Here is a 19722-nt window from a genome sequence, read left to right on the forward strand (position 1 = left end):
GAGTATATCATCTGCGTATCCTTGGCTCTGCAAGCTGGAGATCCGCTTGTTTTTAGCATTGACAACAAACTGCTAAAACAAAATCTAAAGCTAAGTCTGATGCTTCAAAACAACAAAGTGGCAGAGCCCCAAAAGGGTCACAAAATAGAATTCAGTTGTTCAACAAATATGGATCTCTTGAAGATATGGATGTATCTGAAAACGTCCATTCTAGGGCACATAGCGTGTCGCCCTCCAAAAGAGTGCGGGGTAGATCCCCAATAAATCCCCCCAATAATATTGTACAGTGAAACTGCAGAGGACTGAGGACTAATTTAAATGATTTACAGCTATTAGTACAAGATTTTACACATTCATCGATCTGTTTGCAGGAGACCTATTTAAAACAGACAGATACCTTTGACCTTCGTCATTACAAAGCATATCATTGCTTTTCACCTCTAGATGATAAGGCCACGGAAGGATCGTCCATTCTAGGCAAAGAGAACATTATCCATAGCCCTGTTTTACTTACTACTAATCTACATGCCGTTGCAGTGCGACTAACGTTGCACGTTGTGTTTTCATTACGCTTTCTCTATATCTCTCCGTCTTTGACGTTTCACAAAACCGAACTTCAAGCTCTTTATGACCAACTCCCGAAGCCCTGTGTTATAATGTTAGATCTGAATGGGCACAACCCACTCTGGGGAAGTGTAACTCCAAACGCTAAAAGTAAATTCATGGAGGAATTTTGTCCTGATAATGATTTATGCATTTATAATGATGGTTCCAACACATATTTACACCCTGGTACAGGACCCTATTCTGCTCTCGACTTGTCACTGAAGTCACAAATTCAGAACTAATAAATGAATTCAGATGGTCAGTCCACGATGACCTCTGTGGAAGAGACCATTTTCCTACTATACTAAAACCTGTAACTCCATCTGATGTTCCTCCATCATCAACGGAGCTTTATATGAAACACTGTGTGCTGCAAAACTTAAACCTAAACGTTTTATTGACGTTCCTGATTGAATCCTCTGTAGTTCCACATATCCAGAAAAGATGATGGTTCAGTGATGAATGCAAACAAGCCAGGAAGGCAAGAAAAAAAGCAGAACATTATTTCCGTCGCTATCCTATGGTGCATAATTTAAATAAATGTACATTTTTAAATGCTAAAACTAGGCGTACCTTTAAACAGAACAAACGCCAATCTTGGCAAAATTATGTATCCAAAATATATTCTCATGGTCCAGAAAATTAATGGTAAAGGTACTAAATCTAGTGTCCATCATCTTAAACATGGAGATCAATTACTTACGGATAAATCAGATATTGTAAATAAACTGGGTGCAACTCACGCTAAACACTCTTCCTCTGTTAATTATGTACCTATATTCCAGCAGTATCAAAAAGAACAAGAAAAGAAAACTATTAATTTCAATTCAGATAATGGGGAAGATGATAATGAAACATTTTCTTTTCATGAACTCCATACTGCTCTTGACCAAGCTCATGACACTGCTACAGGAGCTGATAACATACATTGTCAATTCCTGAAGCACTTACCAGAATTCTGTTTAGAGACGCTAACATGTATTTTTAATGATATTTGAGCTACAGGGAAATTTCCTTCTTCATGACGTGACGCTATATATATCCATCCAATTGGCGTCCGATTTCTTTAATTAGCCGTGTTTGCAAGACCATGGAACGCATGATAATAACCTCATAACAGATATAGTGTTGTTTCCGTAAAAACGGAAGTACTGTCGACCACCTAGTGCGACTCGAATCATTTGATAAAAACGCACTAATTAATAAACAACACGCTGTGGCTATCTTTTTTTGATCTAGAAAAAGCATATGACACAACCTGGAAATATGGTATTTTAAGAGATTTACATGACTTCGGCTTGCGAGGTCGTTTGCCTGAATTTATAGCCAACTTATTAAATGACAGTCAATTCCAGGTCCGAAAGGGTTCTACCCAGTCTGATCATTACAATCAGGGCAGTACACAAGGCAGTATTTTGTTTGTAACACTTTTTAACATCAAGATCAACAGGTTATCAAATGTTTTAAACGATTTAGTGGCAGCCCACTCAAAGTGGTCAAGGAGGCCAAGTTCTTGGGACTTATTTTAGATTCACATTTGACCTTTTTGCCGCATATTAAATCCCTTAAAGCAAAATTCCTGAAGGCACTCGATTTATTAAAGGTTGTTTCTAATTCAAAATCACCGTTGCGATCTAAACTTGATTACGGCTCTAGCGTATATGGAGGAGCTTGCCAGAGAAACCTAAAACTACTTGATTCTATCCACCACCAAGGCCTAAGACTCTTCTCTCCTATCGACAGTCTTTACATCGAAGCTGATGAGCCTTCTCTCAACCAACGTTGTAAAAAAACTATCTTTACAATACATTACAAAATTAGCTTCGAATGAGTCTAATTTGAGGATTGGTATAACAAAATGTCTTCCCTTGTTCCGCCTCTTGAGCTCAGAATTAAGCCATTTCTTTCTACTTCCGGCACTGAGCTGGAAAATATAGCTCCTTCAGAACTTCTTTTTTCTCCTCATTATTTACAGATGGGTCCAAGGATTTGGGAGCAGTGGCTTGTGCTACTGTCATTGGATCCAGAACAATATCTTCTAGATTACCAGATCACAGCTTTATTTTTACAGCTGAAGCTAACGCCATATTAACGGCTCTTAAATATGTTCAAAGACACCCTAAACATAAAACGTATATAATTTATTCAGATTCTCCTTTTTGCCTTCAGTGTATAAAACATACTTCTTGCAAACATCCACTTTTAATTGAAATAATTGAATTGCATAATTATCTTGCTACTGGCCAGTATGACATCGTCTTTTGTTGGTTATCAAGTCACGTAGGCCTTTCTGGTAACACGATGGCCTTGGCAGCAGCACTCAACGAATCTGTGACACCACTACGTATTCCATACTCAGATTACAAATCCACAGATGGGTATAAATAAATCACAAGCAATAAAACCCTATGTCGGTTATACCTACTTGGGTTGTCAGTCCAGATTTGAAGAAGTCATCATGCCACATGGTCGTATTGGCCACACAAAGTATACACGTAAATACCTATTGAAAGGTGAGGATCCTTCTTTCTGCATCCCGTGTGATGAAAGAATTACAGTCAAGCATGATTTGCTCGGCTGTGCTGAATATTCCACCACAAGGGATAAGTATTTTAAATCACGAACTATGAGGGATATTTTTAGTAAGGTAAATTCTTATTTAATTATTGCATTTTTAAAAGAATTAGATTCGTTAAGTGACTTGTAAGTAGATATATATTTTATGATTGGAGGTTTGAATCAGTAACTAAGATTGTTAGTGGCTATATCCTCGAGAGGGGTGAAAGTACTGTAAAATTATTGTCCTCCTGAGAGGATACGTAAGTCCCAAACATTTGAAGTAAATTTAAACTTACCAGGATTTTTAGATGTAGTATTCCTGTATTTTAATTGTGGCTAGCATTTCGTACAATCGCCAACAACTGAAGGGATGGTGTAAATCCAACTAGGGTCCATGTAGGTAGCAAAGATACTGTAAGTCCCCATGGTCCCTAGTCTGGTGATGTAGCTTCTGTTGGTGGCGATATCGATCTATACCCTGTTTTTATATTGTATTGTCTAAATAGTGGTATTAGTTTTTTAACGTTGCACACTAGTTTTATTTCAAATTGTGATATTCTAGTTGTTTTCTGTTTTTTTTATAACATACGTGTGGCCCTTATTCATTGCTAACTGATCACGTCATGATATGGCTGCAATATTGCCGTGGTGACGTTAAATATTAACTCACTCACTATCGCCTTGGCCGATCAGTGACCTAGGACGTTTGATTCTAATTTCAGTAGTGTTACGGTTAATAATTTGTCGTGACAAAAGGTATAAGATATCTCCTCTGAACCAGCAAAATACAACACAGACAAGTCTAAAATTTTAAATAGTATATTGAACAACAACCGTGAGCAAGTTACAATGATTCACAATAGCGGTTTCTTGTACAATGCAACTGAGTCAGATCTAAAGTAATGGGTCACAAATATAATATAAACCCACCAAAGTTTTGGTTTTCAGTGAAACAGTTATATTAAATGTTATGCAGCAAGCAGTTTTGAATGTAGGTCGACCGTTGACGAAGAGCCAGACAGATGTAGGTAGGCCGAATGATGACACAACTCCAGTATAACTCCGAGTGTAAGTCTGTGTGCATGTCAACACAACAACCAGCCTTCATATAAACTGTCACGGATTCTTGAACATTCGAGCACTGTGCGATCACATCACCATTAACTTAGAACCTTCTCGTTCGGCCTCGTGTTTACCAGTAACCCAAAACACATACTCATAAAGAGAAGAGCACCTAAAGAGGGGCAATTCTAAGCGCTACCGTAAAAGTTGTGCCGAAACAATACTATTACCATGATACGAATAATAATCACTCAAAACTCTAAACTCTAAACACTGTGACCCAACAATAATTATCACTTAATCAATAACAATGCAAATTTTAGAAAACACACTCTCGTAACAGAAGAGAAAAATTAATGCATTCAGGGTATAAGATAAGAGATCCAGTAGTCTGTGTGACTAGTAAGACCATGCAATCGTTCAGCTTTATGTGTATTTGAATGTCTCTTCTCCCACTTAATTGTAAGTGGACATGCCTCAAAGTAATGTCAATATATTCATCTGAATATTGTTCACACTACGAAGATCTAATGTTGATCACTCAAGACGGATGTATGTTACGGGAAGAGGTTAAAAGTAGCACAAAGAAGAAAACATTACTCTTGAAGCAGGAAATTTGAATTATTCATCCTTTGTGGAGTTGTAAATAACAAAAAGAAAGGAGCTGCTATGGATACAGACGCAGTCCCCCATTAGCGACGTCTTCGGATAGTTATGGTGTCAATGCATTTTCCGTGTCTAGACTGTTGTTTCACGGGCTGCAGCCGTTTCAGTGGGGTCGCCTTCGTAGAGTAGCGACCGACTGGAGAGACGAAGGTCCGGGTTCCATCCCCAGACGCGTCATACCAAAAGACGTGAAATAAGGCACTTGTTGGTCCCTGCATGGTACTCAGCATTAATGGGTACAAATAGCCCGGGTCAGATAGGAGTCTATATAAAGTGTCTGAGTGGGTGGGGGTCCATAACTGCGGCATGGTACCTCAGTGATCAAGCACTGATAAACCCTCATTGAAAGTCGACATTGTTGTTGTCATTAAATTTAAATTACCACATATAGATTTCTGTAAATTTGTGGGTGCACAAATTGAGATGTGAACCCCTGAGCATTCGCTGTTTGAAGAATTGGTTCGGTGTTATGTCACGATAAAGGGAATACGCGTGAGTGAGTATTGTTTTACGCCGCTTTTAGCAATATTTCAGCAATATCAGCGGTGGACATCAGAAATTAGTTTCACACAGTGTACCCATCATGGGGCATCGGTCCTTCAGAGAGAGGACCGCGCGCTGTACCCATTAGGCTACTCTACCACACCAAATACGCGTGAGAGTGTTCCGATCTTGTAAACATGCTCTATCAATTACATTTCAGTTACTGTGCACTATTGACATAGACAGTTGATATCACGGATTTAAAGGAGTAATGAACCGTGTTTTCATTGACTGTGTTAGTTGAGGTATGAAATTGGTTACATTAATATTAGTAATAGTACCAGGCGGATACATTTACATTATAAATAGTGACAATTGATATAAATCCTGTATGTTATACAACACCATGGTGATAATAAATATAACATAATTATACATGTATCTTTTTCAGGATGCGCACTGGGTTCCATTCAGACAATATTAACACCCCTTTTGTGTTACTCACGGAAGTATTGTTTATCATGCACACATGTTTCAATATTATCTTTATAATACATAACATGAAATATGAGAGTTAGTTAGGTTTAACGGCGGTTTGAATTGGGTTATATCATAGGGCGTGAGTCTGACATAGGAAGGCAGAAAAAGTGAAGCTGGACAGAGCTGCTTACCATAGTAACACCAACACCATACAACGTTTAATCAATTTATCAATTCGTTGTATTATAGTTTTGCGAGAAACGTTCAATCGATTTGCTGTATGCATTATTTTTTTATTATTTTTTATATTTTAATTGTTTTGGAAAGGCATTTTAGCAGCTGGACGAACTTGAATACATGACATGTTTTATGGATACTTCGTTTTCAGGCCCCCCTAAGTAATTGAAGGAATTACAGCAAATTTGAAGGAATTGCATCTCAAATGTAAACAAACGCAGCCCACTCGCGAAACAATTGCAGCCATATCGGCAATTTAGCGGTAATAACTGAAACACATCGGCCATTTCGGAAGCAATGTCGGTAATACTTGAAACACACTCGGTCGTCTTCGGAGATTTTTCGGCTCACATCCGTCATTTGTCGGTCGCGAACGGAAACTCACGCAGCAAAACATGGCGTCGTTCGAAGAAGCACCCGTCTCCGTGAGTTTTGTTTACTTCCTACTATTACATTTTTATACTTATCCATCTTTGTCCACCCTTGTTGAATGCGTTTAGGTATGAGGTGTTGTTGGAGCTATAGCTTATTTTTCTAGGAAAAGACTGTCACTGCAGAAGAGTGTCACAAATCATGCCCCTGGAGGTTCAGACGTAAAGAGCTGTAGTTCCTTCAATTACTTAGGGGGGGTGCAGGTTTTAATCCTTATACAGCTATGGTTCTCCACACTCGCACATATTATGCGACCGGTCCTAATCGTAATGAGTTCTCGAAATCGGCAGTAGTATGATCGCACGAGTCTCAGTGCACTCGTAGGTCTGTCGCACGTACTGGTAATGCGTTCACCATGCGGTTCTAGCCGAGAGCCGCGATGCGGTCCTATACAGTCAAGACATGACCCTGCATCGCGGCCGAGAATACCACCTTCATAAATCCTATTCAGTTTCTAGCTGCCGATTACCCCTCGTATTTTCTTGATATTTTTTAAATATACTTCCCGTGGGTCTTTGACCGAAAAGTCGATACCGATCTACTCCCAGATAATTTCCCTACACATACACGTAACTGTCATGTTTTTATGATCATACGTTTATATATTAATGGGCATGTTACCCGTAAACTTCGTGTTTCAACGATAGCGAGCTGACACGTTGACATGCTATGTGCATGCGCCAAATTTCTATAGTCTGTATCGGAAGATGTTCTGCATTAGTGGTACGCAAAACTCACTCTCGTCTCCTGTTTCGCGCCCTCGTACATCAGTTACAATCACTCTTACTCTTATCTGTTTTTGTGTCATGATTTATAGCTTTTCTTTGCAGAGAGAATTTCATTCACATCCAAACGAAAAAGACGTTTAGGTGGGATCAAGAACATTTATTTTTGTACAATATACTGCTCAGGACACTTAAGGAAGCCGATCTTGTCGTTTTCACTGATTTTTCACTTAGACACATGTCCAAGAATTTCAAGCATTCTCCAAATTTACATTCTTGTATTGTTAACAAAATCCAAGCAGGCCTAAGTGTAAGATAAGAATGTTATTACTAGTATTAGTTTTTACACTTATAAAAGAAAGGATGAATAATATTTTGCCGGATAATATGAATGTTTGAACTTAATCTGTGAGTGAATTTGATCGAGTTTGTGCAGACGTATTGCTTGTGGCAAGGTAATTTAAATTCAGACGTCATTACGTTTTTCTTTTAATCATAAAAAATGAGGGTGTTCTATTATGCATTTTGTTTAGTACCGGAATAATTTTCTATCCATTTTATAAGGTTGTGCACCCGTAAAGATCCGGGATAGATTCGATTTTCAGCATCACATGTCTGTCGCAAGAGGCGACTAACGGAATCGGATGGTCAGGCTCGCTGACTTTGTCCACACAATCATCGTATTCCATTAGCGATGTTCACGCTGTTGATCTCTGGATTGTCTGGTCCAAGCCCGATTATTTACAGACCGGCGCCATATGGCTTGAATATTGCTGAGTGCAGCTTAAAACTAAACTCACTCACTCAATTATACTTGGTTGTTCCTCAATGATTTTACATGTGTAGGTTGAAATAAAATATGAATGATATTTTCAGTTTCAGCTTTGCAGAAAGAATACAGAGAAACTACAATTTTAAATTTGAACGACTATCTGTTGTCAGCATCCTAATTTCTGTGAATAATACGGTGTTGTAATCATCTTAGCTTTGTCTTCTTCGTTGCTATTACTTACTGACGTTGTCAAATTATCTTTCGATATTTATGTATCAGTATCATTTTGCCATTTTGAGTAACTAATTTTTGTCTATTTTCCCCCATTAAACAAGATCCTCTAAGCAACAGCATAAATTAACCTGCATCCTCCCCCTGTAGTATGAAGTTCTGAGGTTACATGTTTATGGATTTAATGCTTCCCCCAATATACAATCAAATGATACAGATTCAGTTTCCACAGCATGGGATTTTTTATGGATTTGATAATGTTTTCCGAGAAAAATACTTGAAAGGAGATATTAGTACAACAGATTGGTACAATGTTTCACTGTAGGAAAGTTATTAGTATTTCTTATTAACAGACATATTCATGAGAAACTCTCCTGGTTATGAAATTTATATTACATACATGTTATATGACGCATATATATATTATTATGGACAAAGGCGTTTAATGACTCTAGGTGTGCGTTCGTTACAAACTTATAACGATATAATCGTTTTTTGTTTTTTTTCTGTTTTTGTTTGTTTGGGTTTTTTTGGGGTTTTTTTTTTGGGTTTTTTTGGGGGGAGTGTATAATATACACGGCGTAATCACTTTCAATTGCCAAAGACATGATATTAAGCTGGTTATGAAACTTTACTCCTGCAAAAACTGTACCAAAAATTAAAAAGCAAAAAGAAAAGAAAAGAAAAAAAACGACCCAACAACACAAAACCGCGTAATTTACGTTTAGACATTGAAACACATGGTAAATTATTCCGTTGTTTATCTGCCAGGACATTCAAATGGTGAGTGATTGATAACTACACTGGCAATATTTCAGCCATATGGTGACTAAAACAATTCATTTATTAAACCCGTGGAAGCGATTTGAAGTTGTCAAACAAAAATCAAGCTTCAGGTAATCTCAGATTTGTTCTTTTATGTGTAAGAAGTGAGGGCCGGTGGGATATGTCATCTTCTAATGAGTGAGTTAATATTTAACGTCACATCGGCAATATTGCAGCCATATCGTGACGAGAACATACGTGATATAAAAACGAAATATATATGCATATTATGAAGAACCTGTCGACCAAAGGACAGTAAAACCACTAGACTATCACAGTTAGTATTTAAAACTAGCGCGTCTTCTAAGCGTCTTGTACTGACACATAAAAACAGATAAAGTTATATTATAGAAAGGACAGAAATATAACTAGATTATCACTGATCACACGCAAACTGTAGCGCAAATGTGGTTGCGTAGCGTAGAGAATATGACCAGTCTTCATATATGCGAGCGAAGCGAGCAAAGGTTGGCAACACACTTTCCTCGCTTCGGTTCAAAAAGTATTTTTCGTGTCAAAATAAAATATCGCCACCATCAAAGGTACACTCCCCTTTCCTCACTAGGCTGTGCTCCCCGATTTCCAACCCCATATTTAATAATTACTCGCGTGAAATATGTTTTATTCAACATTTTAAGCGCCACTCGGGGTATTCAGTTTGTTCTTCGCCTCCATTACCCCTCCCAGCTTCCGGGTCAACGGAGTGAAGGAACAAGAATAAGCAGACATTATAAAGATATACCATATTGCCTCATTTTATCATGATTCTGTTGGAATGTATTTGTCTAAGTGTCTGCGTTGTTGTTAGATATTTTGTAACATTCATTCTACAATTAACACACTTCAGGCGTAGTGGGCGTACGAAGCATGGGAGGTAACTCTTTACGTATTCCATACGGAATAATATATTGGACCTTCACTGCTTTGAACCGGAAGCTGGCAGGGGTAATGGAGGCGAAGAACAAACTGAATACCCCGAGTGGCGCTTAAAATGTTGAATAAAACATATTTCACGCGAGTAATTATTAAATATGGGGTTGGAAATCGGGGAGCACAACCTAGTGAGGAAATGGGAGTGTACCTTTGATGGTGGCGATATTTTATTTTGACACGAAAAATACTTTTTGAACCGAAGCGAGGACTGAGTGTGTTGCCAACTTTTGCTCGCTTCGCTCGCATAAATGAAGACTGGTCATGTTCTCTACGCTGCGCAACCACATTTGCGCTACAGTTTGCCTGTGCACTGATAGAGAATTAAATTAAAATAAAGAAGAGAAATTAAGACTGGGGATACGCGCCAACTAAAGACAGATCACCGGGTATCTCGGTGACTTACAGTAATTTGTCTACCTGCACGGACCCTATCTGGATTTACATGATCTCTTGTACCGCTAGCGATAGTAGTCAAATCTAGCCATATTTGGAAACCACAAAAATCACACGTTTAAAAAAATCTGGTAAGTTTGCATTTACTTAAGTTCGTGAGGTAGGAACTGTCTCAGGACAATACTTTTACACTACTTCAAAATCCTTTGAGGACAGAGCCGCAAACAATCTCAGTTGCTAATTTAAACTACCAATTACAAAAGAAAAAAATATATATCTAACAACAACAACAACCCTCTCTGCAAAGAAAAGCTATAAATCATGGCACAAAAACAGATAAATACGTTATACATAAGAGTGATTGTAACTGAAGTACGAGGGCGCGAAACAGGAGACGAGCGTGAGGTTTGCTCACCACTATTGCAGAACATCTTCCGATACAGACTATAGAAATTTGGCGCATGCGCATAGCATGTCAACATGTCAGCTCGCTATCGTTGAAACACGAAGTTTACGGGTAACATGCCCATTAATATAAAAACGTATGATCATAAAAACATGACAGTTACGTGTATGTGTAGGACAATTATCTGGGAGTAGATCGGTATCGACTTTTCAGTCCAAAACCCACGGGAAGTATATTTAAAAAATCTCAAGAAAATACGAGGGGTAATCGGCCGCTAGAATCTGAATAGGATTTACGAAGGTGTACGTGCTCTCGGCCGCGATGCAGGGTCATGTCTTGACTGTATAGGACCGCATCGCGGCTCTCGGCTACATGCGGTTCCTGTGAGATCGTGTCCAGTTTTGTAGACTCGAGGGCAGTGTTGTTGTCGCATTTTTCTGTCCCCTGTCTCCATCCACCTACTGTGGTTTTTTTCGGAAGCAAACCCGTGGCTTCTATGCGGAAAACAGGTTTCTTGAGAAGTGAACTTTGACACCAGATATATATATATGCCCGGGCTTATATTTGGAAACATGGACGTTTATTCGCTTTTTTTAACGAGTAACAATGTTATGGAATAAAAAAATCATAAGGCAATAAGTGAAGGAAATCTTTTTAATATTACTTTAACGAATATTGCAATGACTATGCAATGAAACGGAACGCATACAAACCCTAATACAACTCTTGTAAACTTTGAAATGTTTAGAAATTGCTCATGAGAACTATAAGGTTGAAACGAGTCAATCCATCGCACAAAGGATCATCCCAGTTGGCGCGGAAATGATATGAACACATGCAATTTAAACCCCAGCGTCTATAGCAAGTACGTATGTTGAGCCCTTAAACCCCCGACAGGTCTTAAGTCCCGACTGAACATGAATAATCATTAGTGGGCGGAGCTTATGTGACCAGGTCGTATGTCTTTCTTACGCACAACTTCTCAGTTGAACATAGCGAAGATACATAGCGTTCACTACATGAACGCTATGCCGCACCTCCATAGGCCGCAATGGTGGAAATCATTTGTCGCACTTTCGCCCACTTACGACTATTGCGCACGAAAAACTTATATGAATGGCTTCTTTGCACCTATACCTACATGTGCGCCCTAGTTTCGTTATCAAAATATTAAAAAATAAATATTTGCAAGCCATCAAACATCTCTGTCGATCGATCGCATATGAGCGGCGCCATTTTGAATCACGTGACGTGAAGGGATTCCCTCCCTAAAATAGTTACACACGTGTCCTACACCTCGCTGTTTGTTTACAACACATTTTCATACATTCTTAAAAAATTAAAAGGATTGTGTGGAGACTTTTCTTTTACAATTTACACTGACTGACCCTGCTCTTTTTCACCTAGTCCAATCATTTCCATAACAACCAAGAAAAATAAAAATGAAAGAAATCTGCAAATAGCAAAAGGCACCACTTTAGACTCTGATCCATATTTATTCCAATTTATGCTGAAAAGTAACAACCGGTTTCAGAGCTATGTACATGTACAATTTCATACACTTATCATTGTTAAAGTTCTCAATATAAGTCAATAAAATTTGCACCTTGAAAAGCATAGTTTTCTGAACTAATACTTCACTGATAATTTGGAAATCCTGCTATTTTTGCTGTCAAAGAGGAAGAGGTACTGTCATATTGCAAATGGAGTTTCTTCAACTGAGACTTCATTGAAGTATATAAGTGACTTAAAAATAAAACCTTTTTCTTCAATGATGTATGAACAAGAATTTAAATATGCTATTTGCCTTTGTGCTGTAATTTGAATGATCCTTCCCCATTTAAAAATTGCTTCTTAGATGTATCCCCATATTTTGGTATTTGTTTATAACTGAAATATAACAAACACTGTTTTGCTACTTGTTTGCTAATATGGAAAGGAAGAGATGTACAGCAAGGATTGAAGCTGGGTGCTTGAAACCTATCACAACATGGAAATATTACAAGTGATATTCAAGGCAGTAGAAATGTGAACTGAGGAATGTTAACGTTTTTTTTTGTCTTTGTTTTTTTAATTTTTTTTAAGCATAAATGAAATTTAGAGATAATTATTTCGATAACTCATTAATTATTTAGTTCCTACATTCAATATGTCTTTGTCGTCAAACGTTTAGGAGAAGTACAGAAACACCAATGCACTGTCAAGGTGGCAGCAATGATCCAATATAATGAATATTGTAAAAAGCATTGAAAACTCCAGAGCAGTTCCTTTCAAAACAGTTGTTGAAAGGGCTGGGTGGTCAGTCAGTCTTGATTGGGAAAGAAAGTCTCCACACCATCCTTTTAATTATCTAAAAATGTATGAAAATTTGTTATGAACCAGCACCGAGGTCTGGAACAGGTGTGTTACTATTTTAGGGAGGGAATCCCTTCGTGTCACGTGATTTAAAATGGCGCCGCTCATTTGCGATCGATCGACTGAGATGTTTGATGGCTTGCAAATATTTATTTTTGTAAGATTTTATAACGAAACTAGGGCGCACATGTAGGTATGAGTACAAAGAAGCCATTCATATAAGTTTTTCGTGCGCAATAGTCGTTACGAGTGGGCGAAAGTGCGACAAATGATTTCCACCATTGCGGCCTATGGAGGTGCGGCATAGCGTTCATGTAGTGAACGCTAGATCTTTGCTAAGTTGAACACGGAAGAGCATTCGGTTTACTTCTGCTCAGTCGTGTTAAGTTGAAAAGCGTGCAATGAGAATGTATTTCAACCTAACTACCATTTCAATACTACATAAAATATAGACATGTCGCAATGTTTGTTAAGAAATCGATCGTAATTATGTAAGGTACCGTTGATAATTTACCGCCGGGGCCTGGTGATGTTTGTTATGACACCAAAGTAAGTCTACCAAGTGACCCCCAGGGTTGGCATGGACAAAATCAATGAAAGCACTCCTTGTACATGTTTACCACTGTACATTCATTACACTGTATCAGTTATGTATCGTTGTATGAAAGAGTTTGACATGGAAATGGAGTGTTGTTGTTGTCAAGTCATAATTACAGTTTATTTTAATCAGTCAGTGATTCCAGTAAATTCATAAAACCAAGGAATATATAAAATATATACATTTTCTTCAGCACTGAGCCTGTTTTGTTTCCACTAAGCAGTATGGGTGAGCATGTACCTGAAGAAAATTTGAGGGCATGAATTCTACTCCTTTAGCATGGGTGGTTATAAAGTGTTTGCTCATCATAGTCATCATGAGACCCAAGTCCAGTGTTCCTCATTGTGATATTGCTGGAATATTGCTAAAAGTGAAATAAAACCATACACACTCTTTCAGCAGAGTGGTGGGTTGTTTGCAGACTTTCCCAGTGTTGGAACTGAATTTGGTGTTTGGTGATCAATGCTTGGGTTATGTGTCATGTTCTTTAATAATAAACTTGAAATATAGGTGTGCTTATACATCATGAGAAGCACTCTTTTAAGGACACCTTTAATATCTGTGGCATCCTATAAATGCAGCTGAACACTGACAATCATGTTCTCGGTGAACATGTCACAGTGGACATTTTCTGTCCAAATCATGGTGTTACTTGTCTGTGTATTCAGAAATGTTGTAGAGCATCAGCTGACCAGGTAAAACATAACCATTGTCACATTTTCCCATAAAATGACAAAAAGAAATCAATTTTGTTTAAGGTGTTTTATTACAACACAAAACAGTGCAGCCTGTCTTCCCAAGTAGTAGACTTGAAGAATACCATGTTAAACATAATGATATGTAGTTCTGAAGTCATTAAGTTGGTATACACACATACCTTTATGTCTGTCGAAAAGAATCCAACAAACAAGTAATGCCATTGGCTAACCAACAATGAATGTGTCAGTATATGGCAGTTACAATTCTATGACACTGAACATTATACCCTTTGTACTTGCAAGAGCTTAGCTACCACTATAAAAAAAACAGGGCTATAAAACCAAATGGTTGCAGTTATGTACAGCCTTAATTAAGAAGAAACTATCACAGAAGTCAGTTTTAATAAGAGTCAAGTTCATGAAATATGGTATACCTTTACTATTCCAATGTTTACCACATGTAGCATACACTAATAAAGTACTTGCTCAAGACTTCTATTTTTTACACATTTTTAACTTTTTTGTTCGTCACTTGACTGTCACCAAAAATGGAATAATGCCTTTAAAATCTACAGTTTAGGGAATTTGGACATGTTCTCTGGGCTGATGATACCAAATTGCATTTTAAACTTGTCATTAACTTCTCAATGTTCTTGCTCAAGACTTCTATTTTTTACACATTTTTAACTTTTTTGTTCATCACATGACTGTCACCAAAACTGGAATAATGCCTTTAAAATCTACAGTTTAAGGAATTTGGACATGTTCTCTGGGCTGATGATACCAAATTGCATTACTTGTCATTGACTTCTCAATGTTCTTGCTCAAGACTTCTATTTTTTACACATTTTTAACTTTTTTGTTCATCACATGACTGTCACCAAAACTGGAATAATGCCTTTAAAATCTACAGTTTAAGGAATTTGGACATGTTCTCTGGGCTGATGATACCAAATTGCATTTCAAACTTGTCATTGACTTCTCAATGTTCTTGCTCAAGACTTCTATTTTTTACACATTTTTAACTTTTTTGTTCGTCACATGACTGTCACCAAAAACGGAATAATGCCTTTAAAATCTACAGTTTAGGGAATTTGAAGATGTTCTCTGGGCTGATGATACCAAATTGCACTTCAAACTTTTGGTTAACTTCTCAGTGTTCTTGCTGAATACTTCTGTGTTTTAGAGACTTTAAACTATTTTATTTGTCACATGACCTCGACCACAAATGGAATAGGTTTTTAACTACATGCAATTTATGTCCCACACTGTTCCTGCCGAATAATAAGCTAGGTTACTAAGACTGATCACATGGTCACCACTTGGTATAGGACTTTATTCATGGGGATCTAGTTTTACCTATAAATCCAGCACAGCTGCACAACAATGGCAAGTGGGTGCATGAATTACCCTAACTAAATGCTAAATCTAGAAATTCAACAGTGCTGCTGCATTCAGTTCATAATGCTTCACTTGAGAGCAAGAGTAGACATCAACTGAATTCAAAGCTGTCTGCAAATTGTTGATCTGGACTAGGGGATCAACCCAACTTGGGATGAATGGTGAACAACCTGTGAACATATGAAGTTAGTCATTAATAAAAACATTTGGTTTTAATGTCATGATAACCTGAAGGGAGCAAAATATGAGAAAAATATAATGGAATTAAACATCAAACATAAAAATGTCTTATGGGACAATTACGGCTAAAATCTGTCAGAAACCTTTGAACTGTCAAATACAGTTATTCACTGAATGGGAAAATGACAAATATGTCATTAGCCATGCCACTACAGAGCCAAGGGAATTGTCTGATTGTTACTATGGCATATAGTATTGGTACCAAGGGTTCGCAGAAAGCTGAGCATATACTGCCTCACCAGTGGAAACTTGCAAGTCAAATACATCTTTTCTGTGTATCTGTCTCAGCAATAATTACATCAACAATAATTTCCTTTATATCAGGGATCAGGAAGATGCTTCTGCATCTCTGACTAAAACTTTACATATGACCTTAAAAAATCTTATTTGATATCTCATATCAGATCACGCATATTTCATTTGATTTTTGTCAACTACCTTTCCCTGAGATAGGGAATGTTGAGTTTGATATTGTTCCCATATCAAGGCATAACTGATAGTGATTACACTGCCATTTAGGAAGTGATCAAATGTAATGTATGTCATATTTGGGATTACTTTTTCTTAGTAAAGTACAAATTCTAGTACTTTTTTGGTTGAGTCCCATCTGGGACTTGAACCTGCACCCTAATCACCAGCACACAAAGTCAGCTGTCTAGACGGATCAGCCACTGCGACTTCCTTACTTTTCTTTCTTGAAGGTTGTGCCTGAAATGTATCAATATCAATCATTAGGCTCAATTGTACTTCACGTGTTTGTTTATTTTTTTGCTGTTGTTATCAAATGCCACACTCAACAATATCTAAGCTATATGGAGAGGTATAGTAATAAATAATGTCATGTTTACCATTCTTTTTTTATCTCCCATTATGTGATTAATGTTAATAATGTTATAAAATTTACTGAAAATGAACAAGAGTAGGCAAACATATTCAGTGCAAAAGCCACAGATACTAATCCATATTTATTGACATGTTCATGTACCATGTCTGGCTTAGCTATGGATGTGAAAAAATACATTTTAAGTACAAGGACATAAGATTAAAAAAGTGTCCATAATGGACTCTTCCTTAATTGTATATTGTTCATTATATACTACAACAAAAAAAAAAGAAAGTGGGAACATCACAAAATTTGAGAGTCATATATATAAGCTGAATCATGGTGAAGTCATTTATACTCTTAGATAAATGCAAGTTTTTGTGTGCTTAATGGGCACTTTAAATAAAATTCAATATTCGTTGAGTTTGAGTGAAAAGAAACATTGTCAAAAACAGCAAAAAACAAGGCTGTTGAAACACTCCAGCACCAAGTTTGATTCAAACTCCCAAACACAACAGCCTAGTGCATGAAGAAGACAGACTTCCTTACAATGCACAGGTAATGGCAACAGGGCACTGGCAGTATATTTAGTGATAACATTTTTCTATCTCAGCCTATATAATGCGTTGACTAAAGAAGAATGACATATGTCCATGATAGTACTGGTTCAAAAATGTGTTCCCAGTTAAACATGATTTGTACATTCCAAACCTTAGTACAAAAATACATGAGCATGATGATTACTGTTGACTTCTGCACTCAAAATAATTTTAGCAAGCCTTAACTTACATAGCATGTGCATGTTGATGCTGCTGCACAACTTACAGTGTTGGACACTGACCAAAATGTGTCTATGATCCAATATACCAGCCTACAGAAAAAGTCTGTTTGTCCTGCTGGATTGCTGGATTCAAATATCATTGCTTCCAAAAAAGAGGAATATAAAAATACTTTACATCTAACCTGTACACTTGTTGTTCTTCCAAATTATTGATGTTTTATATCTTGGAAAAGTGGTAATCAGCATCATGTCACAACTACAATGAAACAAGGGTCATCAGAAGCTGACATATTCCCCTGGCCCCCAAATATTTAAAAGAATAGTTACAGGGGGTATGGTAGGTGAGCTGGCTAAGGTGACAGGCTAGTGACCCAGCGAGGTTGAGGTGTCAGGATCGAGCCCAACTGTGATCGGGTGTAAAAAATCTTGAAGTCAACTGTGTGCAGACTATTTCAGTGTTGCAGACCTCTAATGTACAGTGCACAACCCACAAATCCGTTGGCATATGACCAGATGGTGGCCACATGGATACTGGCAAACTCCAGTACAGCAACATGCAGTGAACTTGGACTAAGTACTGTGACTATGTGTCCCAGTCCACCCAGCTGTGAATGGGTACCTCGTAAGGATGGGAGAGTCACAATAAAACGTGGTGCACCTAGTGGCAGCATGAGTTGCATACTCCCCAGGGAGTTGAGATTGATAATACCATGTGCTGTTCAGACTGACATCCAGTGACATACCATACCATACCATACCATACCATACCATAACATAACATAACATAACATAACATAACATAACATACCATACCACATCATATCATATCTCACTTAAGGTTAAAGGCTAATTCCAAATCATTTCCATGGAAATCATGAAAAATATAAATGCCATAAATCTGTAATCAGCATAGTCACCATGGAAATCAAGAAAAGAAGAAGTCACAAAAACCTGTAAATACCAAAAGGCACCACTTTGGGGTGTGCCACACATATCTACCAAGTTTTACTGACAGATATTTAGAAGTTTTTTGAGTTCTGCTCCGGAAACGAAACACACCTGTAACTTTTGAGAAACTTTTTGTCCTAAACGTTTCCACGGAAACAGAGAAAATAATAAATCACAAGAGTCATCAGAAGATGACATATCCCCCCGGCCCCCACATATTTGAAAGGACAAATCATCTGACAGTTACGTAATGTTTTTTTAGACTAAGTTTGAATTGTTTCCATGGAAATCAAGAAAATTATAAACGCCATATATCTGTAAACAGATAGGCACCACTTCAAGATCCTCCATTTTGAGACGAAGTCTGAATTGTTTCCCTGGGAATCAAGAAAATGATAAATCACACAAACCTGTAAACAGCAAAAGGCACCACTTTTCATTCTGACTGTTATATCTACCAAGTTTTGCAGAAAAATACTCAACGGTTTTTGAGTTCTGCTCCAGAAACTAACCCACTGCACCATTTGACTAAGACCAAAACGTTTCATAGAAAAACCATAAAACTACTCTCACTAGCAAAAGGCACAAGGATAGGTTGAGATTAATGTATCTATCAATTTTGGTCTATTATGGAACGGTTTTTGTGTTATGCTCCAGAAACGAACTCCACCCTTCCCTTTTGAGACAAAGTCTGAATTGTTTCCAGGAAAAAAAAAATGACAAAAATCTGCAAATAGCTAAAGGCACCACCTCAATGTCTGTTTGGTATATCTACCATGGCCACTTTTACTGTATAATATTGAACAGTTTTTGAGTTATGCTCTGGGAAGAAAATCATTATGGACAACCAGACGGACAGACAGATGAGATGTCGACTATAAAAGGCAACTGAATGATACTTCAATACTTTCTCCTGTCCAACATATCCATAAAGAGGAGATTTGTTGCACTGAAATAGCTGTTAGAGACAAATTAGGTCTATTATAACCCTCAGGTAACACTATTTCAAAAATGCTTTGCAAAATGTATAACTGCATTCATGAAGAATCTTTTATAATCATACAGATA

At 37.5% G+C, this 19722-nt stretch overlaps 1 protein-coding gene across 2 annotated transcripts in view; it reads left to right on the forward strand.

Moving 5' to 3' along the window:
- Positions 1–3016: 3016 nt before the first annotated feature.
- The window catches only part of LOC137293651 (peroxisomal succinyl-coenzyme A thioesterase-like), a 38333-nt gene continuing 21627 nt past the window's right edge, over positions 3017–19722 (forward strand). Inside the window, exon 1 of one of the 2 annotated variants that reach the window (XM_067824327.1) lies at positions 3017–3119. The gene's annotated coding sequence lies outside the window, so the exon portion shown is untranslated. Of the gene's footprint in view, positions 3120–6449; positions 6519–19722 lie in introns of those variants that run through there. The other variant, XM_067824328.1, reaches the window with a different exon arrangement.

This window comes from Haliotis asinina, chromosome 8 (assembly GCF_037392515.1).
Source record: "Haliotis asinina isolate JCU_RB_2024 chromosome 8, JCU_Hal_asi_v2, whole genome shotgun sequence".
Taxonomy (NCBI): Eukaryota; Metazoa; Mollusca; class Gastropoda; order Lepetellida; family Haliotidae; genus Haliotis; species Haliotis asinina.